Genomic DNA, 25,737 nt, shown 5'->3' with positions numbered 1-25,737 from the left:
TCACGAAGGAGCGTCACTGTTCTAAGAAAGTTGCCTCAGGGCTTGGTGCAGTAATTCTAAGACCAAAAACAAATAAAAAACAAAAGAACTCCAAAAATCTCTGAGTCTTTCAGCAAAATAACAATAATTATTATCATTTGATTGGGCAATCACCGAGTCTTTCAGCAAAGTCACAATAATTATTAGCGCTCGATTGCTCAACTATTAAGCACGCTTTTGTAACTCACAACAAAATTGTTATAAAATCAGACTTATGAATTTGTCTTTTGTTATTTGTTTTCACACAATAGACTCACTCCAAAACAATCAGAATAAACATTTAAGTTTGCATTGATATCGAGCGATGCTTCCAGGAGTTCACAACACTTAACTTCAATGCAGCTTTTTAAAAATACTTCTCAAGCTGTCTTTGGAAAATAGTCTTGTATCATGGCTTTCTCAGCATCGACAAATGTCTTTCATAATGCACCAAAAGGTCACTAACCTCAAAAAGGCTGAAAACAGGGAGACGAGAGGGGAATTACTCACGAACCGAATTCTCCTGGAATGTTTCAATTATTTGAGGAAGATGGAATACTGCTCGTAAATTCTCCAGCTGCCGTGAAAGTAATCTGCTCCAGAGAGGGAAGCTCCGATGAAGCCTCACACTGAAAAGACGACTCCTGAAAGAATCACAGAACTCCAGCTGAACCGTGAACAGCTGCGAGCGAAAGAAGACTCGAAGCCAAGCAAAGAAAACACCTCAGCAGTTCTGTTTATAGACTGGTGTGCTGGTGATGAGTCATCAGACACATGCTGGTGATGAGTCATCAAACACTTCTAATGATTCTTAATAGGAATTCAATGTATCCATAAACCGCTTGGCACACAGCTCACAAATGGGACAACACTTGCTTTTATCAATGTAAACAAACATGCAATGTAAAATTCAGTCTTCAGATGGAAGATCATTTTCCTCAAACGTTACATGGAAGTGCTGTGCTGTAAACACATTCATGACATGTTTCATCTTTTTTCATACATCCTGATTTATTTTGTGGGGGAGCAGTAAGAAGCGTGTGTGTGTGAGTGCGAGTCCTAACACAACCTAACTGCATAATAGACCTCAGTTGGCTCTGCCTGTGATGTAGAGAGGACATGTTGCTCTGTAATATGTCTATTGCAGAAGAAACAATGATGTTTAGCGTGTAAATTCGGTCGGACAAGGTGTTAATCCCATTATCTACAACTGCTAATGCTTTCTGTATATTTTCCTGATCTATTTGCCTTAACTGGGCAGCAGCTTCTTGTTGAGAAAGCTTCCAAATTTCATTATATACTGCGTATAAGAAGCACTTTCTGCATTGTTTCCCGGGGCCTAACAAGAAGTCTTGTAAGTCAGTTTTATTAGACAGGAGACTGAGGTGTTCCTTAACAACATCTAGTGAAATGAAATGAAATGAAATGAAAGGGGATTTATAAAGCGCGACTGCTGCCCTAAGGCGTCCAAGCGCTAACTAGAAAAAAACGGTTCACTGAGGGAGTCAATGGGGAATTAGCTCCTGAACAGGAAAGTTTTTAATTCCTTGCGGAAGGAAGGGAGGATGGGATTGGATCTAAGGGATAGGGGAAGTGAATTCCATAATTTGGCGGCGTTGAGGGTGAATGCCCTGCCTCCTGCTCTTGACCTCTTAATTCTAGGTACGGTGGCTAGAAATGCGTTGGATGAGCGCAGCATTTTCCCGGGGAGATAGGGAGTGAGAAGAGAATGATTGATCTCTGGGTTTGCTCTGTGAAATGCTTGATGGGATATGCATAGGGCTTTGTATTTTATTCTATCCCTCACCGGGAGTCAATGGAGTGATCGAATTCCCGTTTTGGCAGATTCTCTTCTCGGTATCTTAAGTAGCGTACGTGCAGCACAGTTTTGGATTCGCTGTAGTTTTTGCAGCACGAATTCAGGGGATCCCAGATAGAGAGCGTTGTTGAAGTCTATCCGGGACTGGATGAGGCCCTGAATAACCACCTGTTGGGCTTCGAAAGGTAGGAGAGGCAAAATTTTCTTCAGCATCCGGATGATGCCGAAACAAGTTGCTGAAGTTTTAATGGCCTGGGTGTTCAGAGTGAGTGAGTTGTCAAGCCACACTCCCAGGCTTTTAATATTCTCCTTCGGAGTAGGTGGAGGGCCTAAACTTGGGGGCCACAGCCGGTCGAAGTCAGTGGGGGTGGAGGGGCCGAGGAGCATGACCTCGGTTTTATCCCCGTTTAATTTTAATGAGGATGCTGTCATCCATTTCCTCACCTCTTCCATGCAGCCCGCCAGATTGTCCAGAGGGGACCCGCTGTTCTTCTGTGCCAGGGAGACCACCAGCTGGATGTTGTCCGCATAAGAATTGATTTTAATACCATATTGGCGGACAACCCCAGCCAGCGGTCTCATGTACACATTGAACAGCATGGGGCTTAGGGAGGAGCCCTGGGGCACCCCACAGTCCAGGGATCTACTGGTGGAGCAGGAGTCGCCATCGAAGACCTGAAAAGTCCTTCCGCTCAAAAAGGAGCTCAGCCAGTCAAGGGCGGCCCCGGCGAGTCCCAGATGAGATAGCCGGCAAAGAAGAGTTTTGTGGCAGACAGTGTCGAACGCGGCGCTTAAGTCCAGGAGGACCACTGCCACTGATCCCCCCTGATCCAGGATCCTCCTGGATTCCTCCGTCACGGCTAGGAGGTCTGTTTCTGTGCCGTGTTTGGGACGGAATCCGGTCTGGGTGGAATCCAGAAGCTGGTTCTCTTCAAGGAATTTAGTGAGGTGAATGTTAATATGTTTCTCCAAAATTTTGGCTATCCAGGGTAGCAGGGAGATGGGACGATAGTTATTTGGGTCATTCGGGTTGAGGGTAGGTTTTTTGAGTAGTGCTCTCACCATCGCCTGTTTCCAGGTTGGGGGCACTACGCCCTTTAATATAGAACCGTTGAGGAATTCCAAGATAGTGGGGAAAATGACTTGGCTAACCATGTTCATCATACGGGGGGTACAGGGTCACGGGGGGAGCCAGACTTTATTTGTGAGGCCAGGGATTGAAGTGAGTCTGAGTCCATTAGTGGGAATTTGTTTAGCATTGCTTGCGCGGGGGATTCATTCAGCGTAGGAGAACAAGGTTCAGTGGCTATGGGTTCAGGTACATGGGTTGAGAATGACGAATAGATTTTATTTATTTTTTGGTAAAAAAATTCAGCTAACTCGTTGCATCTATCTGTGGGGTTTTCGGCTGGAGCGGCCGGAGTGGAGATCTTGGAAAGGCTCTTAACTATTTGATAGATTTCTTTTGGTTTGGACTTGGCGGACATAGGCCCTCATTCTGACCCTGGCGGTCTTTGACCGCCAGGGCGGAGGACCGCGGGAGCACCGCCGACAAGCCGGCGGTGCTTCAATGGGGATTCCGACCGCGGCGGTAAAGCCGCGGTCGGACCGGCACCACTGGCGGGGTCCCGCCAGTGTACCGCGGCCCCATTGAATCCTCCGCGGCGGCGCAGCTTGCTGCACCGCCGCGGGGATTCTGACCCCCCCTACCGCCATCCAGATCCCGGCGGTCGGACCGCCGAGATCCGGATGGCGGTAGGGGGGGTCGCGGGGCCCCTGGGGGCCCCTGCAGTGCCCATGCCACTGGCATGGGCATTGCAGGGGCCCCCGTAAGAGGGCCCCTACATGTATTTCACTGTCTGCTGCGCAGACAGTGAAATACGCGACGGGTGCAACTGCACCCGTCGCACAGCTTCCACTCCGCCGGCTCGATTCCGAGCCGGCTTCATCGTGGAAGCGTCTTTCCCGCTGGGCTGGCTGGCGGTCTGAACGAGACCGCCCGCCAGCCCAGCGGGAAAGTCAGAATTACCGCCGCGGTCTTTCGACCGCGGAACGGTAACCTGACGGCGGGACTTTGGCGGGCGGCCTCCGCCGCCCGCCAAGGTCAGAATGAGGGCCATAATCTTCTCTCTAAAGTAGATGGATTGGGCTATATTGATTTCCAGTTTATAGGTCCTAATGGCTTCTCTATACCTGATTTTTTCGACGGGGTCGTATCCCATGCGCCATTTTCTTTCAGATTGTCTACACTGCTGTTTTTTCTTCCTAAGCTTGTCTGAATACCACGGAGCGGTTGCTCGTGCTCTTTTTAGAATGGTTCTCCTCATGGGGAGAATGGAATCGATGGAGTCCTCGATCCATTTGTGGACTTTGCTATTGTCAAGTATGGGGTCTTGGGATAGAGACGGCTTTGTGTCAGATAATAGATTTGACCATTGTACCAGTGGAAGCTTAGACCATTTCCTCATTTTACGTGGTGTAGGAATGGGAGGAGTGAATTTGTGGATCTTCCAGTCAAGGGGGATAAGAAAGTGGTCGGTCCAGGGAAGATGTTTGATGGTGCCGACCGAAAGGTTGGGGCAATTAGTGAAGACAGGGTCAAGCAGGTGGCCCTTGTCGTGGGTAGGAGACTGGAGTAGTTGCTCCAGTTGAATCGCAGCCAGGCTTCCGACTAGCTCCCTAGTGGTGCCGTCATTGATATTATCAAAGTGCATGTTGAAATCTCCAAGAATCGTAAAGTTGGAGGATGACATTACGTATTCTGCTGCTAGCGGAGGGAGTAGGGAGTGAAAGTCGTAAAGTGAGCCTGGGGGACGATACACGAGAACTCCTGTTAGACTGTCATTGGGGGTAAATTTCAGGCAGAAAGCCATGCTTTCGCAGTCCTGAAGTGGGTCTGGGGTACAGTAACAATGATACTGGGATTTATGAATAATTGCAATGCCTCCTCCCTTACCTTGCGTGCGATCTCTGCGTGAGATCTTGTAGCCAAAGGGTAGTGCTTGGATCACGTCGGGGTCACAATCCGGAGTCAGCCAAGTCTCTGTCAGAAAGATGGCATCAGGTGCCCGGTCTTCTATTAATAGGGAGATATCTGCACTATGTTTTGGCAGAGATCTACAGTTTAAAAGTAATAAGGAATAATTTTGCTGGTCCGATGTCTGCTGAGTGCTGTTTAGTCTGGTATTGCAGGATTGGCAGACGGATGGAAGGCTTAGGGGGTGGTAGCGGTGGAGGCAGCGAGCTTCCCTGGGAGGATTATGTTTGAGAGGGTAAGCTGGGTTATATTGAATCATGGGGCGAGGGACAGGGGGGGTGGCCCCTGTCCCCGTCCGGCCGCGGACGGGCGCAGACGGGCTTGCCTTTAGCACGCCTTTGGCGTGCCGGTGGCGCACCCGCAGCGCGCGTCCGGTGGTGGCACATGATTTTATAGGGAGGGGGGGCGTGGCCTCCCGGGTGTGGGCGTGGCCAGAGTTGAGTGGCGAAAAGGCGCCAAGAGATTTCAAACCCGCGTCAGCCCTTAGCTCGACTGCGCGGGGAATCCCAAAAACAGGAAGGGCTGGGGAGTGCTCAGGGGGAAGTGCTTGTCAGATAAAAACACACAAATCAATACAATTCTATTTTTTTTAAAAAAGCGAGCGTGCTCCCGGCTATTCGCCTCAGGAGTTAGTATCTTCTACTGCGGGCTCTGGCTTCAGCGCGCCTTATGTAGAGGATTCAGTGGGCGTGGCCTCCCGGGTGTGGGTGTGGCCAGAGTTGAGTGGCGAAAAGGCGCCAAGAGATTTCAAACCCGCGTCAGCCCTTAGCTCGACTGCGCGGGGAATCCCAAAAACAGGAAGGGCTGGGGAGTGCTCAGGGGGAAGTGCTTGTCAGATAAAAACACACAAATCAATACAATTCTATTTTTTTTTAAAAAGCGAGCGTGCTCCCGGCTATTCGCCTCAGGAGTTAGTATCTTCTACTGCGGGCTCTGGCTTCAGCGCGCCTTATGTAGAGGATTCAGTGGGCGTGGCCTCCCGGGTGTGGGCGTCGCCAGAGTTGAGTGGCGAAAAGGCGCCAAGAGATTTCAAACCCGCGTCAGCCCTTAGCTCGACTGCGCGGGGAATCCCAAAAACAGGAAAGGCTGGGGAGTGCTCAGGGGGAAGTGCTTGTCAGATAAAAACACACAAATCAATACAATTCTATTTTTTTTTAAAAAGCGAGCGTGCTCCCGGCTATTCGCCTCAGGAGTTAGTATCTTCTACTGCGGGCTCTGGCTTCAGCGCGCCTTATGTAGAGGATTCAGTGGGCGTGGCCTTCCGGGTGTGGGCGTGGCCAGAGTTGAGTGGCGAAAAGGCGCCAAGAGATTTCAAACCCGCGTCAGCCCTTAGCTCGACTGCGCGGGGAATCCCAAAAACAGGAAGGGCTGGGGAGTGCTCAGGGGGAAGTGCTTGTCAGATAAAAACACACAAATCAATACAATTCTATTTTTTTTTTAAAAGTGAGCGTGCTCCCGGCTATTCGCCTCAGGAGTTAGTATCTTCTACTGCGGGCTCTGGCTTCAGCGCGCCTTATGTAGAGGATTCAGTGGGCATGGCCTCCCAGGTGTGGGCGTGGCCAGAGTTGAGTGGCGAAAAGGCGCCAAGAGATTTCAAACCTGCGTCAGCCCTTAGCTCGACTGCGCGGGGAATCCCAAAAACAGGAAGGGCTGGGGAGTGCTCAGGGGGAAGTGCTTGTCAGATAAAAACACACAAATCAATACAATTCTATTTTTTTTTTAAAAGCGAGCGTGCTCCCGGCTATTCGCCTCAGGAGTTAGTATCTTCTAGTGAGGAACTCTTCAACCATTCCTGGCATAGTTTTCCTATACTGTATGATGTCACTATACCCAAATGTTCAGATGACATATAGCAAGGGTCAGGCCTACTTGTTCTAAAATCCCGAGGAGTTTACAAAACGTTTATGACACCCATTGATATCTATTGACCACAATAACCACCCACCAGGACATGACAGTGAAGCATTAAACGTTCCATTATGGACCCATTCATCGAGCTGATCTTCAGTTGCATTAATTTACTTTTGCCATTTGTGAAATTTAGCTGGGGCAGGAATGCTTGGAGCATTTAAATCATTAATCTTTGCTAAGCCTAAACAACTTATCTGTTGTACTGTTTCATTTAGAAATATCATTTGAGCAAGTATCAGGCATGCTCTGAATAAAGCTTCCTTTCCCCTAATTTGCCAAAGTTTTGTTCCCCACACACTTTTTAAGTCAATCGACTTGAACCAGTATTCATAGCCTTGTATAACCAACCGGGAAAAAATATGTACATTTTCCATCACTGGCAATTTAAAATAATATGACTCAGCATTTTTAACATAGTGCGCAGAGAAATATGCACATTTTTCAGAAAGTTTTAGAACTCCCCTGTGGCGGAGTCTGACAATATTCCCATTGTGTGTAATTAAAGATAGTCTTTGGGATACTTGCTGTATGAATAAAATGGTGTCCTTAACATGTCTCTATAATTTTCTTTGGATTGATAAACATCCTCACTTTCAAATACAGTGAAGTACTGCAAATCAGACATCATAGAATCAACTGTTTTTACATCCCAGCCTTCAGAAAGAACTCCGGGTATTATTACATCATTCATGGAAAGTTTAAACACATATGGAATTTGAATGCCCTCCGTCAGGCCGTATATATCAAATGTGACTTTATCCCAAACAATCCCATCAGGAATTGGTATAGCGGAAATGTTAATGAAAGACAAGTCCCTATGGACAATGTGAGAAGAAAAATGGGGTTTCAGGACCTCATCTACCAGTTCAACTGTAGATCTTTCAGGAAGGTAATGACCATGGATAAGTAAAAAGAAAGTGATAACAAAGCCAATCCAAAAGAGTAAAACAGACATAGTCAAAGAAAACCACAGATAGTTCCATGGGAGAATGAAATAATTTGTTTTAAGCCAGTTTATCAACTTAAGTGTTCTTGGCAGTTCAGGTACAGAAGAGGCAGATGAGTCAGAGAAAGTGTCAGTGACGTTGGCAAAGTATCCAGAAGCAGTTTATGCAAAGGTTGGAGCTGTGTTCGATGGTAGAAGTCTCCTGCGCTGGTTCATAATAAATTACGCCATCCGTTTGTGTGAAAGTTGAATCAAATTGATCAACAATTTCTGTGTTGCTTGTCGCAATAGATGTTAGTGGAACTAATGAAAGGTCATTTTCCATCCTCTCCAAGTTCAGAGAGGTGTCAGATTTGCTGCTCAAAACTTGTAGAGGAACATCCTGACCAGTAGTGAGAGTGATTTGGGAACTACTGGTTGTTCCTTTTGGTCTACTGTGCAAGATCGGCCACATGGTGTAACTTGACATTGTGAATGTAGACAAAGCGATTTTCTTTAGAACCAGGCAGCGGTGGCAAATGATAGTTCTGGTACTGTGTATTGCCAGGACTGGAACCGGTGCACAATAGGAAGGACTGAATTCCTTTTTCCAGCAACCTTTTGACGTACTAGATCCCCAACCTTAGGAATCCAGCCGGTAGATGTTATTGGTACATCCTTAATTCCTAAGGAGTCAGCACTGGCAGAAGCGTTGTCGTCATGGAACTGTTGTAATTCCTGCAAGACAGTGACACGTTCATTTATGTCCAAAGGTGTTTCTGCCACCTCCATGCCAGGATCGTCAAGATCTGGAACATACATTTGGGTCCCAAACAGGCACTCGTGTGAAGTACGACCCCCAGGGACCTTCTAGGCAGATTATTAAGTGTTCTCTGGACTCCATACAGGTGATTAAGCCAACTACGACCCATACCTAATACTCTGGCTGTTAAGGATTGCTTTAAATCTCACTCCACTGCACTATTTCCCTCAGGATGAAATGGAGAAAAGTAATGGAGTTGGACCCCTACTGAAGCCATGGCGTCCCTGAATGCGCTTGAGGCAAAAGCAGGGCCCCGGTCCGAGTGGAAAGTCGCAACTGCATATGTACTGATAAAGACTCCCAAATCTTTAATAACAGTTCGAGTGCCAGCCGAGCGTTGTGGCCACACCCATAGAAATCTGGAGCAAGAGTCAACAGCAACTAAGATGTATTTGTATGCACTATCAGATGTCAGGGGACCGCAGTCGTCGAAGTGCACAGACTGTAATGATTTATTTGAAATTAGGAGGGGTGTTTGCAGTGGGCGTTTAACGGTGGATCCCTGAATTTGTTGGCAGATGTCACAACAAAGAACATACTGCTTGGTCCGTTTGTATAGACTTGGCCACCAGTAGTGGGCTTGTAACAATGATATTGTAGCTGCCACACCAGCATGAGCAGAAGCGACTCCCACATGTGCTGCTTTAATCAACTCTGGTCTTAGGTCTTTATTGGGAATTACTTGCACTCACATGCCTGGTATTTTTACTTTTGCTTCATGCATGCCTCAAATCTGGTAGGAATATTTAGAGGGATAGCCTTTAGCTAAAGGTGTGCTGTCAGCCGAAGCTGTCACGGCTGCCAGCATTTCATCGTCCGGTTTTGCGCTAGAGCAAGTTACTGCAGCAACAGAAGCTGTAGCTACTGCTGATTTGGCTGCTTCATCAGCCAATGTATTGCCAGCAACATGTATTCCAAGGCGCTGGTGTCCAAGTGTATGTACAACATGGACGTCGGGTAGCGTTTCCTTCAGATCCGCTACTCTCCCCCACAGAAGTCTGTGTTTGATGGTGTTACCTTTAGAATCTCTGAACCCATTCTGGTACTAGTAATGCAGATATTCGTTGAAGGACTGAACACAATAATACGAGTCACAGACAATCGGCGTTAGCTGGTCAGGATCCGTATGTTCCAGTGCCATCACCAGAGCCTTCAGCTCTGCTAGTTGTGTAGTGCAATCCCCTAGGGTTTGCGTAAAGGTATGCTGTGGATAGAACTTGCCACCCTCCATGTACCCACTCACCACTGCGCAAGCAGCGGAGTATTGGTGTTTTGTGACTATTGCAGGTTGTGCTGAGCCATTATTATACATAACTCTTTTACAATGATCAGTAGGCAATGTGTTAGCTGGAACTGGGTATTCTAGTTCGTATAGCAAGAATCCTTGAGTTTGTAACTTTGGGTCAAAAATATAGTCAGCATCAGTGGCCGTCAGAGACGTTGCCCATTGGATCCAACGTGGATGTAGTGCTTTAGCGTTTGGAATGCTGGCTTTGGTAACAGCTACAAGAGCTGGGATTGGAGATACAACAATCATGCATTTCCCCTAGGCCAGTGGCCTCTCTTTAATGACAGCCATCTGAACAGCAGTGAGGATTTTCTCAGTGGGAGCAAAGCGTTGCTCTGCTGTGGAATACAAATGTGATTTGCACGCGATTGGGACTGTCTCACTCTCATTAAATGTTACAAAGGTGAAACCAATGGCACCAACAAATACTGTGATGACCAGATGTTTTTTGTTGTCTCTTGTATGTAGGTGTTGTGCTTCAAGCATGTCTTGATGCAGTGCTCTGAGAATGCATGTGTGTTCGACTGTCCAGAATTTACTTCAAAAGTTAGGACGTATCAAGTCATATAGAGGTTTAATGCGTGATGCATAATCTGGAATGTAAGTTCTGCCAAAATGTAGAAAACCCAGTAATGACTGGAGATTTTTACTGGTATTTGGAGGTTGTAACTGTGCAAATTTTTCTAAGAATTGTGGCGATAGGCTTTTTCCTTCACCTGATAGGTTATATCCCAGAAACAGGACACTAAGTAAGGCTTTTCTTGTTTTTTTATGTTTAAATTTGTAGCCATGTTCGGCAAACCCTACAACAATGCCGGCAACCCACCTTAAATGTTGCAGCAGTTCATCATCCGTAAGGTAGATATCATCTACATAGGACAATGCTTTAGGGTCGATGTCGTGCAGAATTGACATGAAACAAGTTGCAAACAGTCCTGGTTTGTTCTTGTACCCTTGTGGTAAACAACAGAATTTTTTTTGGGAGCCTAATGCGCTGAAACTTGTTAAGTCTCTACTTTAAGGCGCTATGGTGTGCTATGTGAATTCTGTATAGCATAAGTACGTATATGACTGTTTAAGTGTCTGTAGTCTAAAGACTATTCTATATGAATGGTCTGGTTTGGTTTGGCTATGGGGAACAATGGATTGTTCATTGATGAGACACAGGGTTCAATCACACCCTGGTACTCTATACTCTAGCTGTGTGAGGATTTCCCTCACTGGTGCTTTAGCATCATGTTTTATTGGATATTGCGGTTGAGGTTAGGCTTGGGATTTAATTGGTATTACATGATAGGGGGAATCTTTATTCCACCCTATGTGCTTGCGGTATAACGCAGGTGCTTGTGCCAATGCCCAATCAATGGCGTAGGATTCTATGAGCTCCTCAGGAATAAGTGGCGAGAAAGAAGGTTTATTAACTTCTTCCCCATATGGGCAGGTACGGACAAATTCAGGTGGCCAGTCCTTCTCAGCTAGCAAAATATCATAAATATTTACAACACAATCCCAAAAGATTGCATCTATTGTGCGTTCAATGTCCCCCTCTAAATGTATTGTTACTTTATACACCCTATCAGGCATGGAGACATGCATCTCCACGGTTTCGACTTGTAAGAAGTCATTAGTTGCTTTCACCTCCAGATGCTCTTGAAGATTCCAGCAAACTATTGTGACCTCTGCTGCGATGTCTAGCAGAGCTAGTGCCCAAGTCTTGTTCTTCAATAGAGCCCTCTTCTTGAGTGGTATGGCGAATTGCAACTGCTGCCAGTTTTTTTTTTTTTTAATTGGGGTTTTTGTTGTTTTATGTTGGGGAAGTTTCTCTTCTCTTTTTTACAGAACTTCTTTTGAGCGTTGTGATTCCTGTCTTGGTTTCATGTACTCAGTTCTCCGCTCTTACTGTCCACCTCTCTCACTTCGTTTTTCCAGAGAGTCCTGAAAGGAACAAGATTGGCGTGTGTCAGTATATTGATGTCTGTCAGGCGTTTTTACATTATCTCTATTTCTGAGATAATATCTATTCTGAGGGGTCTCAGAATGCAGAGACTCTCCCCTTTTTTTTAGGTGTTTGTTGTTTTTTGGTAGAATCTTTTATTAGATTCACCTTATAATTGTGGTGTTATGGGTCTGGCTCCCAGACTATCTCGACCAATACTAGAGTAGGTCTCCGTGATAATCTTTGGCAGCTCATGTTCTTGATCCTGTGCAGGAACGTCCCTGAGCCGCATACACACTGCTAGTGCTACTGCTTCCCCTTTAAGGTTACTTAATATAATTGAAGACACAGTGGCAAAATTGCCCATAAGTTGCATCACCAAGACCAGGGCCGGGGCAGCCCAGTATTCATCTTGAATTTGTTTTACCACTTCTGGAAAACTGGCAAGTGTCGGTGTACTGTGTGTGGTAGTAGAAACCATCCCAAACGGCAAGCTCATAGTTAATATTCTTAATAATCTATGTTTATCCTGAGGTCCAGTATGGAGAAATACTGCTTCCAGTGCATTTATTTTTAAGCTAACCAGAACGGATTCACATCCCTTTTGGCTTGTGCTTTACCCGGATCGAATAAACAGTCGCAGGATTAATGCCTGGCGTTGCTGCATGTTGTTACACTGGGGCAGTATGTGTTGGGTTTGTATTCAAAGTCTGCATTACAAACTGTACTAATAGTCTGTATATTGCTGTGAGCTCAGTATATAAGCGGCAAACCTCTGCTACAGCCAGGTTTGCTGCTTCAGGATGCAGTGTATATGTGGCCAATAAAGGCCAGGTAGGACCATCATTACTCAGAGGACCTAACCTAACATCTAGGATTGTGTGTGGTAAGGCGCCATCAAGCCAATTATTATAGTCTTGATAAGATAGAGGTATTTCTAAATAAGCAAAAGCTCTGATTTGTGCAGATGTATTGCCTGGTGTGTAGTGATGATATGTATTTGTGTTCCCATCAACTGCTGGAAATGTGACCCAAGAATAAAATATTTCTGTTCTGTGAGCTGGATGAGCTTCTACAACAAATGTAACTGGCCCCCCATCCTGTAAGACCATTTGGAAGTAAGGGTTGCTCGCAGGTTTACTGCAATTACTATCCATTGAGGGGTCGCCATGTTAGATGGTAAATTTTGTTCAGAGATAAGGACACCAAATGGGGATTCCTTTTAAAGTTCAAGCTTGAACAACCTACAGCATTAATTAGGTACTCCCTATTTTAGCTGAGGAGGAAATCCCCGTGCCACGGATGTCTCCGTATATAATACTGAGGTGTCTTTGGACGTAGTGAGACAGCGGTACTCAGGAGGACCCACAAATTAGTGCCGGACCAAACGTTGGTGGTGCCATGTCACGTAGGTTCTCATTATCCTAATGATACTACTGGATTTTAGGTGGCAGAATCAGCTGTACTGCAGGGGACTAAGGGGGTCATTATGAACACGGCGGTAACAACCGCAGTGTTCATGCTGGCGGTCAAAACACTGACCGCCAGCGACCCCGGAACTCCGCTGGCCACATTATGAACATTTCTGTGGGCCGGCGGGCGGAAACATTGTTTCCGCCCGCCAGCTCACAGAGAGGCCTGGCTGGGACATTGACAGCGGCTCCACATGGAGCCGCCGTCAATGCCTCTGTGCGGCAGGTGCAATTGCACCAGTCGCGCAGATCGCTGCCCGAAAATCGGGCAGTGACCTGCACGACGGGGCTCTGCACCGGGGCCCCTGCACTGCCCATGCAAAGTGCATGGGCAGTGCAGGAGCCCTGCCTTTCCCTGGCGGGATATCCCACCAGGAAAAGGCTGTCAAAAAATGAAACATTATCCGCAGGGTAGCGCCGCTACCCTGGCGGATAGTGTTTCAACTCACCGCCAGGCTGCCTGACGGAGGAAGCCTGATGGTGGGTGAGGGATGCCGATGGCGGCCCTCACCATGTTCAGAATATGGTGGTTTGGCCCACCATGCCAGCATGGCGGGCCAAACCGCCATGTTCGTAATGAGGGCCTAAGTCTGAGCCCACACCATGTGATACCTGTCGGCCTAATCTGGGTTTCATTCTGGCAAACTAACAGTGCCTCATCTCCACCCGTGAGCGGGGATGACTATGGCGACCCGGGCGCATGACATATATGACTCCTCAGGGAATCATGGTCACTCAGATCTCATCTGTTTCTCTCAGTTACATTAGTCTCATATGTTCAAGGACAATCAGAGGCAGAATATGGTTCAATAAAGTTTTATTGAAGTAACTGCATCTTATATAATAAAGCATGTATTGCAATAACTAGGACGATGAAGCATAAGAGAAATAAAACTGTGACAAGGAGAGTAAAACACAGGAATACCCCTACTATATTGTCACTATGATTTATAGATATAATTCCTACCTAAATTATGTTAGAGGACAGCATGTTAAGCTCTGAGTCTGCCTTTCAGGTTCCCCCCTGGGAGGACATCATCCCTCATAGCTGAGCAAGAGGCCTGTAGTCTACATGGACACCGTTCCCATGTGGGCCAGGAAGCAGGTAATCTATGTAGGCAGCTGTAGCGAAGCAATCAGCATACAGTTGTCATCTGGCTGGAATCTCCCTCTAACGTACATGAGTCAAAGTAGTGTTTTTATAATAAAACAAGTGATGTTCCAAGAAATCCCCACGTAGGAGAGTGTATGTTTCTGTGAACAATGGAGCCAAAGCATACCACTTTTGCTGGCAACCTTTCTTACTGCAGCCTTGAGAGAAGCACAGAGTGAAAAAAATGTCTTGTTTAAGAACGCAGTGCTGACATAGGCGAAGAACAGCTAGATAGAGAAAAATAAAACATGACCGCAAATGAGGTTTTTATTGACAATATAAAATGTGCTAGGTTAAAGTGCACAGCAGCAGGCCTAGTATGCTAAAATAACATGTGCAAAACTACAGCTAAAATGGCTACTCAACAGGCCAGCTACAGAGAGGGAGGTCTTTATTGTGGTCTGGGCTTTGCAGAAGCTGAGGCCATACTTATTTGGCACTCACTTCCTTATTCAAACAGACCACAAGTCCCACCTATGGCTAAAACAGATAAAAGGTTAAAATCCCAAACTTTTGAAGTGGTCCATATCCCTACAGGAATGGACTATACAGTGGAACATAGACCTGGGAGTAACCACTCCAATGCAGATGGACTCTCAAAATATTTCCACTTGGACAATGAAGACTCAACTGGACAAGGTTAGTCTCATTTTCCTTCATTTGGGAGGTATGTAGGAAAGTACCCTCTTTTTGGCATGGTTGCCCCCACGTTTTGACTGCTGTCAGTGTGTTTTTGACTGTTCATTCAGATCCTGCTAACCAGGACCCCAGTGACTGTGCTGTCTCCCTCTAAATTTGGTTGCTTAGGACCTAGCAGCCCCCACAAATGGCATACTGCTGCCCCCATGTAAGTCCCTAGTATATGGTACCTAGGTACCAAGCACATTGGGGCCCCAGGTGTTCCCCATGGGCTGCAGCATGTATTGCTCCACCCATGGGAGCCCATGCAAAATGTGTCTACAGGCCTGTCATTGCAGCCTACGTGAAAAGGTACATGCACCCTTTCACTACAGGTCACTGCACCAGGTCACTGTAAGTCACCCCTATGGCAGGCCCTCCTAGCCCAGAGGGCGGGGTGCAGGTACCTGTGTGTGAGGGTGCCCCTGCATGAGTAGAGGTACCCCTACGAACTCCAGCTCCATTTTCCAGGACTTCGTAAGTGCTGGGAAACCATTTTACCAGTGTACTGGACCTGTGTCCAGCTACATAATAGTAACTCCGAACCTGGGCATGTTTGTATCAAACATGTCGGAATCATACCCCAATACCGTTATCAGTATTGATTGTATGTTTCCATGCACTCTAGGGGCTCCTTAGAGGACCCCCAGCATTGCTCCTTCCAGTCTTCTGGGGTTTTCCACGCAGCCCGCACTGCTGCCACCCCACAGACAGGTTTCTGCCCTCCTGCTGCTTAGCCAACTCAAGCAGAGAAAGGCAGAACAAAGTATTTTTTTGGGGAAAGGGAGGCAACAAACTCTACCTTGGGAAATATGTGTTACATGGCTAGGGAGGGGTAGCCTCCCCAAGCCACAGGTATGTTTTGAAGGGCACATTTGGTGCCCTCCTTGCATAAACCGGTTTGCACCAGTCCAGGGATCCCAGTCCAGGGATCCCGGTCCCTGCTCTGGCACGAAACTGGACAATGGAAAGGAGAGTAACCACTCCCCTGTCCATCACCAACCTAGGGGTGGTGCCCAGAGCTCCTCCAGGTGGCCACTTGATTCTGCCATTCCTAATCCAACGTGGGCAGAGGCCCCTAGGAGAGCATCTGAGTGGCCAGGTCAGGTAGTTGACGTCACATCCCCCTTCCTGGGCTATTTAGGATCTCCCTCCAGGATGGGTATTCAGATTAGATGTGAAAGATTCTAGCAGGACTCCTCTGCATCATTTACTTCATCTTCTGGCCACCGGGACAGGAACTGGACCCTCCAGGAACATACAATCGGCAACTCCAGCAATGACTTCACTTTGCAACATTGTTTCTCCGAATCCTTCCAGCAACTGCAACATTTACCTGGCTGTGCATCCTCTGAAGGTGACGAGTCTTCAACCTGCACAAGAAGCAGGAAGGAATCTCCCTTGGAGTGAAGGAGTCACTCTCCTGCATCCGCAGGCACCAACTGGAACGACGACCGGCTACCTGGCTCCTCTCTCCTCCAGAACTGTGTGGATCCTGCATCATAGGTGGTGGTCTGGAGTGGTTCCCTACCAGCTGTCCAACCTGGGAGATGGTAAGCCCTGGTCTCTCCTTGCAGGATAGTACCCATATGCAGTACGACTCTTGCAGCTACCATGGCTTGTTTGTTCGTCCTCCAAGGGATCTTTAGGCTCCATGTAGGCCCTGCCTCCAGTACTCTTCCCTGCAAAGCAAAGTCTCCTGCCTGCTGCTCCAGCGACGTGTGACTCCTTGCCAGGTGTGCTGTGTGAGCCTCACTGCGACTCCTGTGCCTGCTGCCTGTGAGTTGCCTGTGGGGCTGCATCCTCGTCTTCTGACTCTCCTCAGTCTCCTTGGGTTCAGTCTCCCTGGACCTTGCTGGTCCCCGGCAGCTCTGCAACTCTTCATCTGTGACTTGTGCCTTTGCTAAGGCTTGTTGGTGGTTTTCCAACACCACTGACTGACTGCAACTCTTCTTCCGCTGTGGGACATCGCCTGCATCACTTCTGAAACTCTTCTCCTGCTCTCGTGCTGCACAGCTGACTCTTTGTCTCCATCGTGGACCTGGTCCTGCATCTCAAGAGGGGTGGGTAGTGGCTCCTGCCACAACCGGACACTCCACTTGAAGTGAACTTTGTCCCCTTCATTTGCAGGTCCTCTTCTGTCAGGATCCACCTTTGGTTTCTTCCAGTCTTGCTTGGGTCTTGCACCGTCCTTTTCCAAAGTTTACCTGTGGGTTTGGGGAAAAACCAGGTACTTACCTCTTCTATGATGTACTTATGATCTGGACCGGTGACGAATCTCAATTGGTCGAATGTATTAATCATATTAACAACAATGATTTCAATATCAAAATGACATACGAACATAGTAGGGATCGAATTAATTTCCTGGATTTGGAAATATTCATAGAAAATCTCTGTGTACATTCGAATTTACATCGCAAATCGACTGCTTGCAATGCACTATTACATGCCAATAGTTCCCACCCATCTACACAAATTAATGCCATCCCTTTTGGTGAGATGGTTCGGGTAAAGAGAAATTGCAGTAACAACAGACTCTGCGAGATAGAACTGGACAAATTAGAGAACAGATTTACCCAGAGAGGTTATCCTAAACATATTTTGAACAGTGCAAGGGGTAAACTTAACAAGCTGCCAAGATCGTTACTTTTGATTAATAAGTGCAAAAAGAACGCTACACCGAAAAGACCGATATCATTCTGCACCTCTTTTAGCCAAAACAGCCAGGACATCTATAGGATCTTGTTTAAACATTGCAATGTCCTGCACACTGACAATACTCTTAAACATGTCTTATCTAACAAACCCCATTTGATTCACAAAAAAAGGCATTACCATTAGGAATCAAATTTGTAAGAGCTTTTTACCACCCCTTAAGGACAAACAACTTACATGGTTACCAGAAAAACCGAAGGTTTTTTTTAATTGCAGTAAATGCAATATATGCTATTTGGCTTTACACAAAACCCTGACTTTCAACTTTAATGGCAGTAAGACATACAAGATACAAGATTTCATCAATTGTAACACGAGATATGTTGTTTACGTTTTGATATGCAAATGTACTAAAATATATGTAGGGAGCACCATCCGACCCTTAAAGGAGAGGATCCAAGAACATGTACGGGCCTTAAGAAACAACGATGCACTATCTCCAGTAGTGCGCCATGTGCTCAAGTAACACTCCACAGTTGAGATTCCCATGTTCAAATACATGGGCATTAGCAAAACGCGAGCGCATCCCAGAGGGGGGAATCGAGAATTAGAACTCAGAAAAAATGAATCAAGATGGATACTGAGGTTGAAGAGCATTCAATTGGGGATGAATGTAGATCACGAAATGGATCATTTTTTATGATCTCACATGCTCTTATATAAAAACATTGAAGATATCCTTGCTCCATTATGGGATGTGACAATGACATTGTTATAGCTAAGTATAAATCTGGGAACATGCACTACAGGTTGCAGTATAGTGTACCTACAAATTGCACGACATACTATCACATCTACTAATGTGCATGATTATAAGACTACTTGCCCGTTGCACGAATAACATAGGCTAACAAGTTTGACCGCATTGATATAACCTTTCACAAGCACGCCAAAAGCAATATATGAGATGGTTCAGTTTATATTTTCTTGTTGTGTGTTGGGGACTTGCAATTTGTATAGATATATGGAGTGAAGTATAAGGAAATACCTAGTTACATATAGTTTTACTTCATTTTTCATTTTGCAATAATTTTTTACTACAACATATCTTAACTTCATTGGTTTGGGGTTTTGTCTTTCAGAATGGTAATGATGTAAGCTGATATTTCACACCATATAGGACTTTATATACAAAAGTGGATCTGTATATAGATCAACACTTTGCGTATCATTGTAAATATACAGGTTGCACCTCCCTCTAATCTAAGAGAGGTGCGTTCTGTATTTGAGAACTAGTACACCAATAAGCATATTGCAAATTCCCCCAAGATGGTGCTTATATTGTGGAACCAACCCCAGATACATGCAGAAACTTGGTTGTTTAAATCAGGAATATATGACTAATGGAGAAGTTGGTTCAATGTGATTGTTAGCTCATGGAATTGACTTTTCATCTTTTTGGCCATTTTAGAGGTTTCAATGTGTCTCTGCCAAATTGGTGAGCGTTTTGTTGTTATATACATATATCATTGCGGTTGGTATTCCAAGATGGCGGCCGTTGTTCAATCACGGCCATTTGGCTAGTCAGACGAACAACAAAAGGCGCACACATATCGGAGTCCTACTTCTATGTTCATCAAACATAAAAGGACGAGTCCGAGAGTTAATCGGTTTTTCGATAGCGATGCGGAAGGGCACTTAACTACGGTCGAATTCGGCATAAACAGGGTAAGAGAAACTTGGACAAGGCTTTATAGATATGAGGTTTACTTAGCATACATGTGTATACTTGTTGGACATCTGTAAGGATTGGGTACTAGTTATTGTGGCTGTACTCACTCTTAGGAGGTTAATGTTCTGCTAATGCTTACAAACCCTCTTATTTCATAATATGTTGCAGATAAAAAGAATGCTTGGATTTTTTAATTAGATGTGGAAGCTACACCATGATTATATTATCACAACCGAACATATCCAACTGGGTACATTCGGACTAGAGACGATTGAACACAGGTTGGTGTAGTACTCAGATTGACCAATGTGTGCTTAGTACATGTGATTTGGTCTATTGTACATTGGAGATCTACTATGCTCTTTTACAGATGCACAGTTTTTCGGCATTCCATTGGTTAACTATTACTGAAATCATTTATACTGAGTACAGGAAGATAAGGTACATTATTTAATAATTCCTCACCACCTTGGAGCTGGAAACTGGACTATGTTATATTTGACTCATGTGACCATTTTGAGTCTCTTATCTTTTAGACACTTATGACGTTCACTCTCTAGGTTTAAGTCAGTGATACTAACCTGCATGAATATAATACAGTTGTTACTTCTTTCGTTGGTTACTAAAACAATATGAATATGTCTCCTGGAACACAACAATTGAAATAATAATATGTAAGACTTGGAATGTTGATTTTGGTTTGTCCCTAATACACATGTGTTTGATGGGGTAACTGTGGCATTTTGATATAGGAGTCATGATAATTGCACTTGTTTTTGGTTTTAACAATTTCACTTGCATGTGGTGGTTCTCAGGGAAATTGATTATAGACTTTGATTTTAAGAATTTGGTTGAGATTATTTGAAGTAGTAATTTAAAACAAGTGATTATAAAGAGTGATATGATTTGTTTTTGTCAGCCTTGATAAAGTCCTTTACAGGACGAAACACGTGTCGGCTGAATGTGATCAGAAATTTGCAAACCAATCTGCTTACATTGGAGGACAAGAACTCTCATTGCCCAAAGTCAATTGATTGGACATTGCACATCACTTCCCATGAACTGATTGGGATTGTTTGGCGTTTGGACTTTAAGCTCCTTTTGGAAGAACTTCTGTCTCTAATTGGATTAGATTGTTTATGTTAAATGTGCGGCATGTATATTTTTTTATTTGAGGTGTTTGTGATATTTTTGTGATATTCATGTACCTTTTTTTGTTTGTTTTATAATTATTGCTTCATATTTATTGGTAACTTTTGTATTAAAACTGATAACTGAAACAGTCTAGTTTTGGAACCATCACATACTTATGTTATCCCCATCTATCACTTTATAAGCATTTATGACACTCTATGATATTACGTTTGATTCCATGTACACAGTTAGGATCTCAAATTAATTATTTAAAGAGTGCTCCGTTCATTTTTCTGTTATACTTACCTCTTCTCTCCTGGTCGCTGGGGGGCACCCTGGTACCCTACCTTTTGGGGTTCCTAGTTCCTCTAGCTCCCCTCTACAGATTCAATTTTCTTGGGTGGGGGATTGCCTTTCACATTCCACTTACTATTTGGTTTGGTCTCCCCCTTGGGCCTTCACTATTTTCTATTGTTCTACTGTTTGCTATTGCTTTCTATGCTAATCACTGACTTCTAATGTGTATATATTAGTGTTTACTCACCTCCTAGTGGAGTATTGCCTATACAGTATTTTAGTATTTGTGTTACCATGATAAAATACCATTATTTTTGTAACACTGTGTGGCTCCTTCAAGTGTGATAGTGCTGTGTGATTACAGTGGTATTGCGTAAGCTTTGCACGTCTCCTAGATAAGTCTTGGCTGCTCATCTACAGCTACCTCTAGAGAGTCTGTCTTCATAGACAATGCCTACACCTCACTAATAGAGGATACCTGGACCTGGTATAAGGTGATAACACCATAGGTACTCACCACACACCAGGCCAGCTTCCTATAGTGTAGCTTTGCATTGGGGTGTACGGCAGCTACGTGCGATTTGATGGAATGCTGAAGCCCTACCTTGCAAATGGTGGGGGGTGTTAAAAATGGCTTCAAACTTTATTTTGTGTCAGGAATGTGAAGAAACTGACAAAATCCCATTAGAACACAATTTCTTGTCATCAGTGGCTCACTCTCTTCCATTTACCCATGTGTTGGCTTTCAAACTGGATATCCGGTTTCTCTAGAGAGTGTACCTGTGTACCTAAAACCCATAAATTATGAACAGGTGTGCATGCTGTAGGTGGGGGAATCTGAAACACACTGGTAAAGAAGCAGAACCATGTCCACTTACGGAACTTTCAAGCTACTCGAGTCAAGGTTTTGTTCACCTTTCTTTTGATGAGTCTGAAACAGTGACCCTCCATTGTCCATAAACTTGCAGCTATGACAGATAATGCATTAGGAAAAGTATAGCGGTGTGAAAAAACCTCAGATTCATGATCGTGTCACTGAACATTTTTGCCGTTACTGTCCACCAATGTTTTTGTGCCCATGTTTATACTACACTGATGCCTACGGCTGAGTCGACACAACAGGAGTTGAGCATGTGACCTATAATCTGTACACAATTCTGCAAAATGTACATTAGTCTACCACATTATATTACTTGTTAACCTGAAAGAAGTCTTTAGAGAATAAATCACAATTTTCTGATGGGTTAGGAGTGTAACGTACTTGCTCTTATTATATTGGCTAGTATTTGAACTTGGGGAGGCGAGAAGGGGCTTATCTCTTCCCACTCACTCCTCTGCTGGTTTAATGTAATCATTAAACACACATTTCACACATATGAACCCACGTTTCAAACACACACCCTCATTTCACCATAGACCCAAGTGTTCACACACACTGGTGTTGTGTACATTCCCTTGTGTTGCACATACCGGCCTCTTCCTTTTGCAGACTTACAGGCTCCTTTCTCAAACACAAGCACAGGTGCCCACAAACTGGACATAAACAAGAAATGCAAAACTTAGACCCATATTTATGAAAAACGGTGCACAACTTTGCTAACAAAGTTTTGTGCCATTTTTTTTTATGTGGTCTAACGCCATTCTAAGTATTGACAGTAGTCATTACCACCACCCCAATGCCCACCACAGGGGACCAGTGTCCCCAGGGCAAGCCCAACATACCCAGTGCCAGCCAGGGGGCCTCATGGAAGGGGCCCTCGAGTGGCACACTACACACATACAAGTACCAGGGATGGGCTCCCTCCTCCTGTAGTGTCCCTGTGGTGTGGGTGGTGGTATTTCTGGGGGTTGGGGTGGGCATCTTTGTGCCCATTCCATGGTGCTCTACCATGGAAAAGGGTATACCTGTATTTTAATGCGTGGTTTGACCAGGCGTTAAATAATGGTGCTAAACGGGCTTACTGCCATTATTTAGACCCGCCTCCTAGTTGTGTGTTGTTTCTGCATAGGATGTTAAAAATATGGCGCTGGGGGGGCTAGTGTCATTTTTAGGAAGGGAATACCTACCTTGCATCTCATTAAGCGCAAGGTGGGTTGGTGCGAATTCCAATATTTTTGACACTAGACGGTCTAGAGTCAAAATATAAATATGGAGTTAAGTTAGTGCCACTTTAGTGGTAAAATAAATGGCGCTAAGGTGATGCTAACCTTCCATAGATATGGGCCTTAACCAGTTGGCAGCCAAGGACGTAACGGTTACGTCCTTGGCTGTGGCGCTCAGGCGCCAAGGACGTAGCCATTACGTCATTGGACCGGCACATTGAGGGAGCGCTAGCGCACCCCACATGAGCCTTGCCTCGGCGCCCCCAGGGCAGGGATGGAAGGGGAATCGCTTCCTCTTCCACCCCGTCCCCTCCCTGACCCCCACCCCCTGGCGACTGATGACATCAGCACGTGATCGCGTGCTGACCTCATTAGAGGCCTGCCCCTCTGCGCTCGAAGCTCAGCTTCCAGCATCGATCGGAGGAGAAATACAAAAGCATTTCTCCTTCAATCATGTGGAGGGGCCGAGAGAGGCATCAAAGGAAAGGCCTGTCATTTCCTTTCCTTTGATGTCTTTCTCAGCATTTCTGCTGCCCGATCGTGATGCGATCGGGCTGCAGAAATGCCCACTAGACACCAGGGAATTTTTATTTTTCAGGTAATTGAATGAGGGGAGCGGCCCCTAGGGGAAATTATTTTTATAACTAGGCCGATCTGCCCCCATGTGGAGCAGAAACCCCTAGACAGCACGTATATATATATATATATATATATATATATATATATATATATATATATATATATATATATGTATATATATATATATATATATATTTCTGTTTACTTTATTTTTTAGGGTCTCATTACTGTTGGCCATATCTGCCCTTTGGTGGCAGATTGGCCTATTTTTGGAAGGCCCATCTGCCCCCAAGGGGGGCAGAAAGCCCACCAGAGACCAAGGAAGATTTTTTTTCAAAATAAGAGGGTGGGGGTATGGCCATAACCCCACCCCAAACAAATGGGACCAAAGGTGTTCTGCCCACAAGTGGGCAGATGGGCAATTACCCCTGATCCACACCCCGGGGGGGGCAGAAAGTCTAATAGATGCCAGGGAATTAAAAAAAATATATTGTAGTGGTGGCTACCAAACAGTATGGGCATGGTTATGCCCCCACCTCCACTGAAGGGGGTAGCAGTCTTTCAGCTCTCCTCCTGCACACAAAAACATCTTATCCAATTGCAAGCAAGAGGACATTTGATTATTTGGGGTTTTGATTTTACATTTGGGCCATGAGAGCTTGGCTAACTCTCAAAATTGTCCCACTTGGAATGGTGAGGGCTGCACTTTTTGGACTTTGGGACGCTGCCATGTAGAAAAATCCACAAGACCTAGACACATCTGAAAACTAAACATCTGAGTGAGTCCAGGGTGGTGTGCTTCACATGCACCCACACCATTTTCTTACCCGCAATGACCTGCAAACCTCCAACTTTGCTGGAAATCACACATGTTTTCTATGTTTTGGTGATGGAACCTTTCGGAAACTGCAGGAATCCACAAAATTCCTACCACCCAGCATTGTCTCATCTATACCGATAAAAATTCTGCCCCACTTGTCAGCCTAAATTTTTTTTTTCAAACTGCCCTTTTGAACCTGCTTTGTTTTCCCCTCAATTTCAACATGTTTTTGGCTCTTCCCTGTCACAGGCACTTGGCCCACCTACACAAGTGAGGTATCATTTTTACCGGGAGACTTAGGGGAACGTTGGGTGGTATGAAATTTGTCCCGGTGATGTGATCCCACACAGAAATGTGGGAAAAATTCGATTTTCCAGCAGAATTTGAGGTTTGCTGAGGATTCGGGACAAGAAAACACTGTGGGATCCACTCAAGTCACACCTCCCGGGACTCCCTCAGGTGTCTAGTTTTCAGAAATGTCTGGGTTTGGTAGGTTTTTCTTGTATGGCTGCTGAGCCCAGGATCAAAAACAGGTGCACCCCCGCAAAATCAGGTAGTTTTGTATTTGATCATTTTAATGTGTCCAGATAGTGTCTTGGGGCATTTCTTGTCGCGAGCACTAGGCCTAACCACACAAGTGAGGTGCCATTTTTATCGGGGGACTTGGGGGAACGCTGGGTAAAAGGAAATTTGTGGCTCCTCTCACATTCCAGAACTTTCTGTCACCGAAATGTGAGGAAAAAGTGTTTTTTTGCCACATTTTGAGGTTTGCAAAGGATTCTGTGTAAAAGAACCTGGTGCGAGTCCCACAAGTCACCCCATCTTGGATTCCCCTAGGTGTCTAGTTTTAAAAAATGCACAGGTTTGGTAGGTTTCATTAGGTGCCAGCTGAGCTAGAGGCCAAAATCCACAGCTAGGCACTTTCCAAAAAACAGCTCTGTTTTCTTTGGGAAAATGTGATGTGTCCACGTTGTGTCTTGGGGCATTTCCTGTTGCGGGCGCTAGTCCTACCCACACAAGTGAGGTACCATTTTTATCAGGAGACTTGAGGGAACGCTGGGTGGAAGGACATTTGTGTCTCCTCTCAGATTGCAGAACTTTCTGTCACCAAAATGTGAGGAAAAAGTGTTTGTTGGCCAAATGTTGAGGTTTGCAAAAGATTCTGGGTAACAGAACCAGGTGAGAGCCCCACAAGTCACCCCATCCTGGATTCTCCTAGGTGTCTAGTTTTCAAAAATGCACAGGTTTGGTAGGTTTCCCTAGGTGCTGGCTGAGCTAGAGGCCAAAATCTATAGCTAGGGACTTTGAGAAAAACACGTCAGATTTCAATGTAAAAATGTGATCTGTTCATGTT

The 25,737-nt window shown here is 45.3% G+C and overlaps 1 protein-coding gene across 2 annotated transcripts in view; it reads right to left on the bottom strand.

Moving 5' to 3' along the window:
* Positions 1-25,737, bottom strand: part of LOC138296833 (beta-1,3-galactosyltransferase 2-like) — a 162,542-nt gene that overhangs the window by 58,781 nt on the left and 78,024 nt on the right. Inside the window, exon 1 of one of the 2 annotated variants that reach the window (XM_069236300.1) lies at positions 485-657. The exons of the other annotated variant lie outside the window; for it this stretch is intronic. The gene's annotated coding sequence lies outside the window, so the exon portion shown is untranslated. Of the gene's footprint in view, positions 1-484; positions 658-25,737 lie in introns of those variants that run through there. 2 annotated transcript variants of the gene reach the window in all.

The sequence above is a fragment of the Pleurodeles waltl genome, chromosome 5 (genome assembly GCF_031143425.1).
Source record: "Pleurodeles waltl isolate 20211129_DDA chromosome 5, aPleWal1.hap1.20221129, whole genome shotgun sequence".
NCBI classification, from domain to species: domain Eukaryota; kingdom Metazoa; phylum Chordata; class Amphibia; order Caudata; family Salamandridae; genus Pleurodeles; species Pleurodeles waltl.
This window is presented reverse-complemented; position numbering and strand designations above follow the sequence as displayed.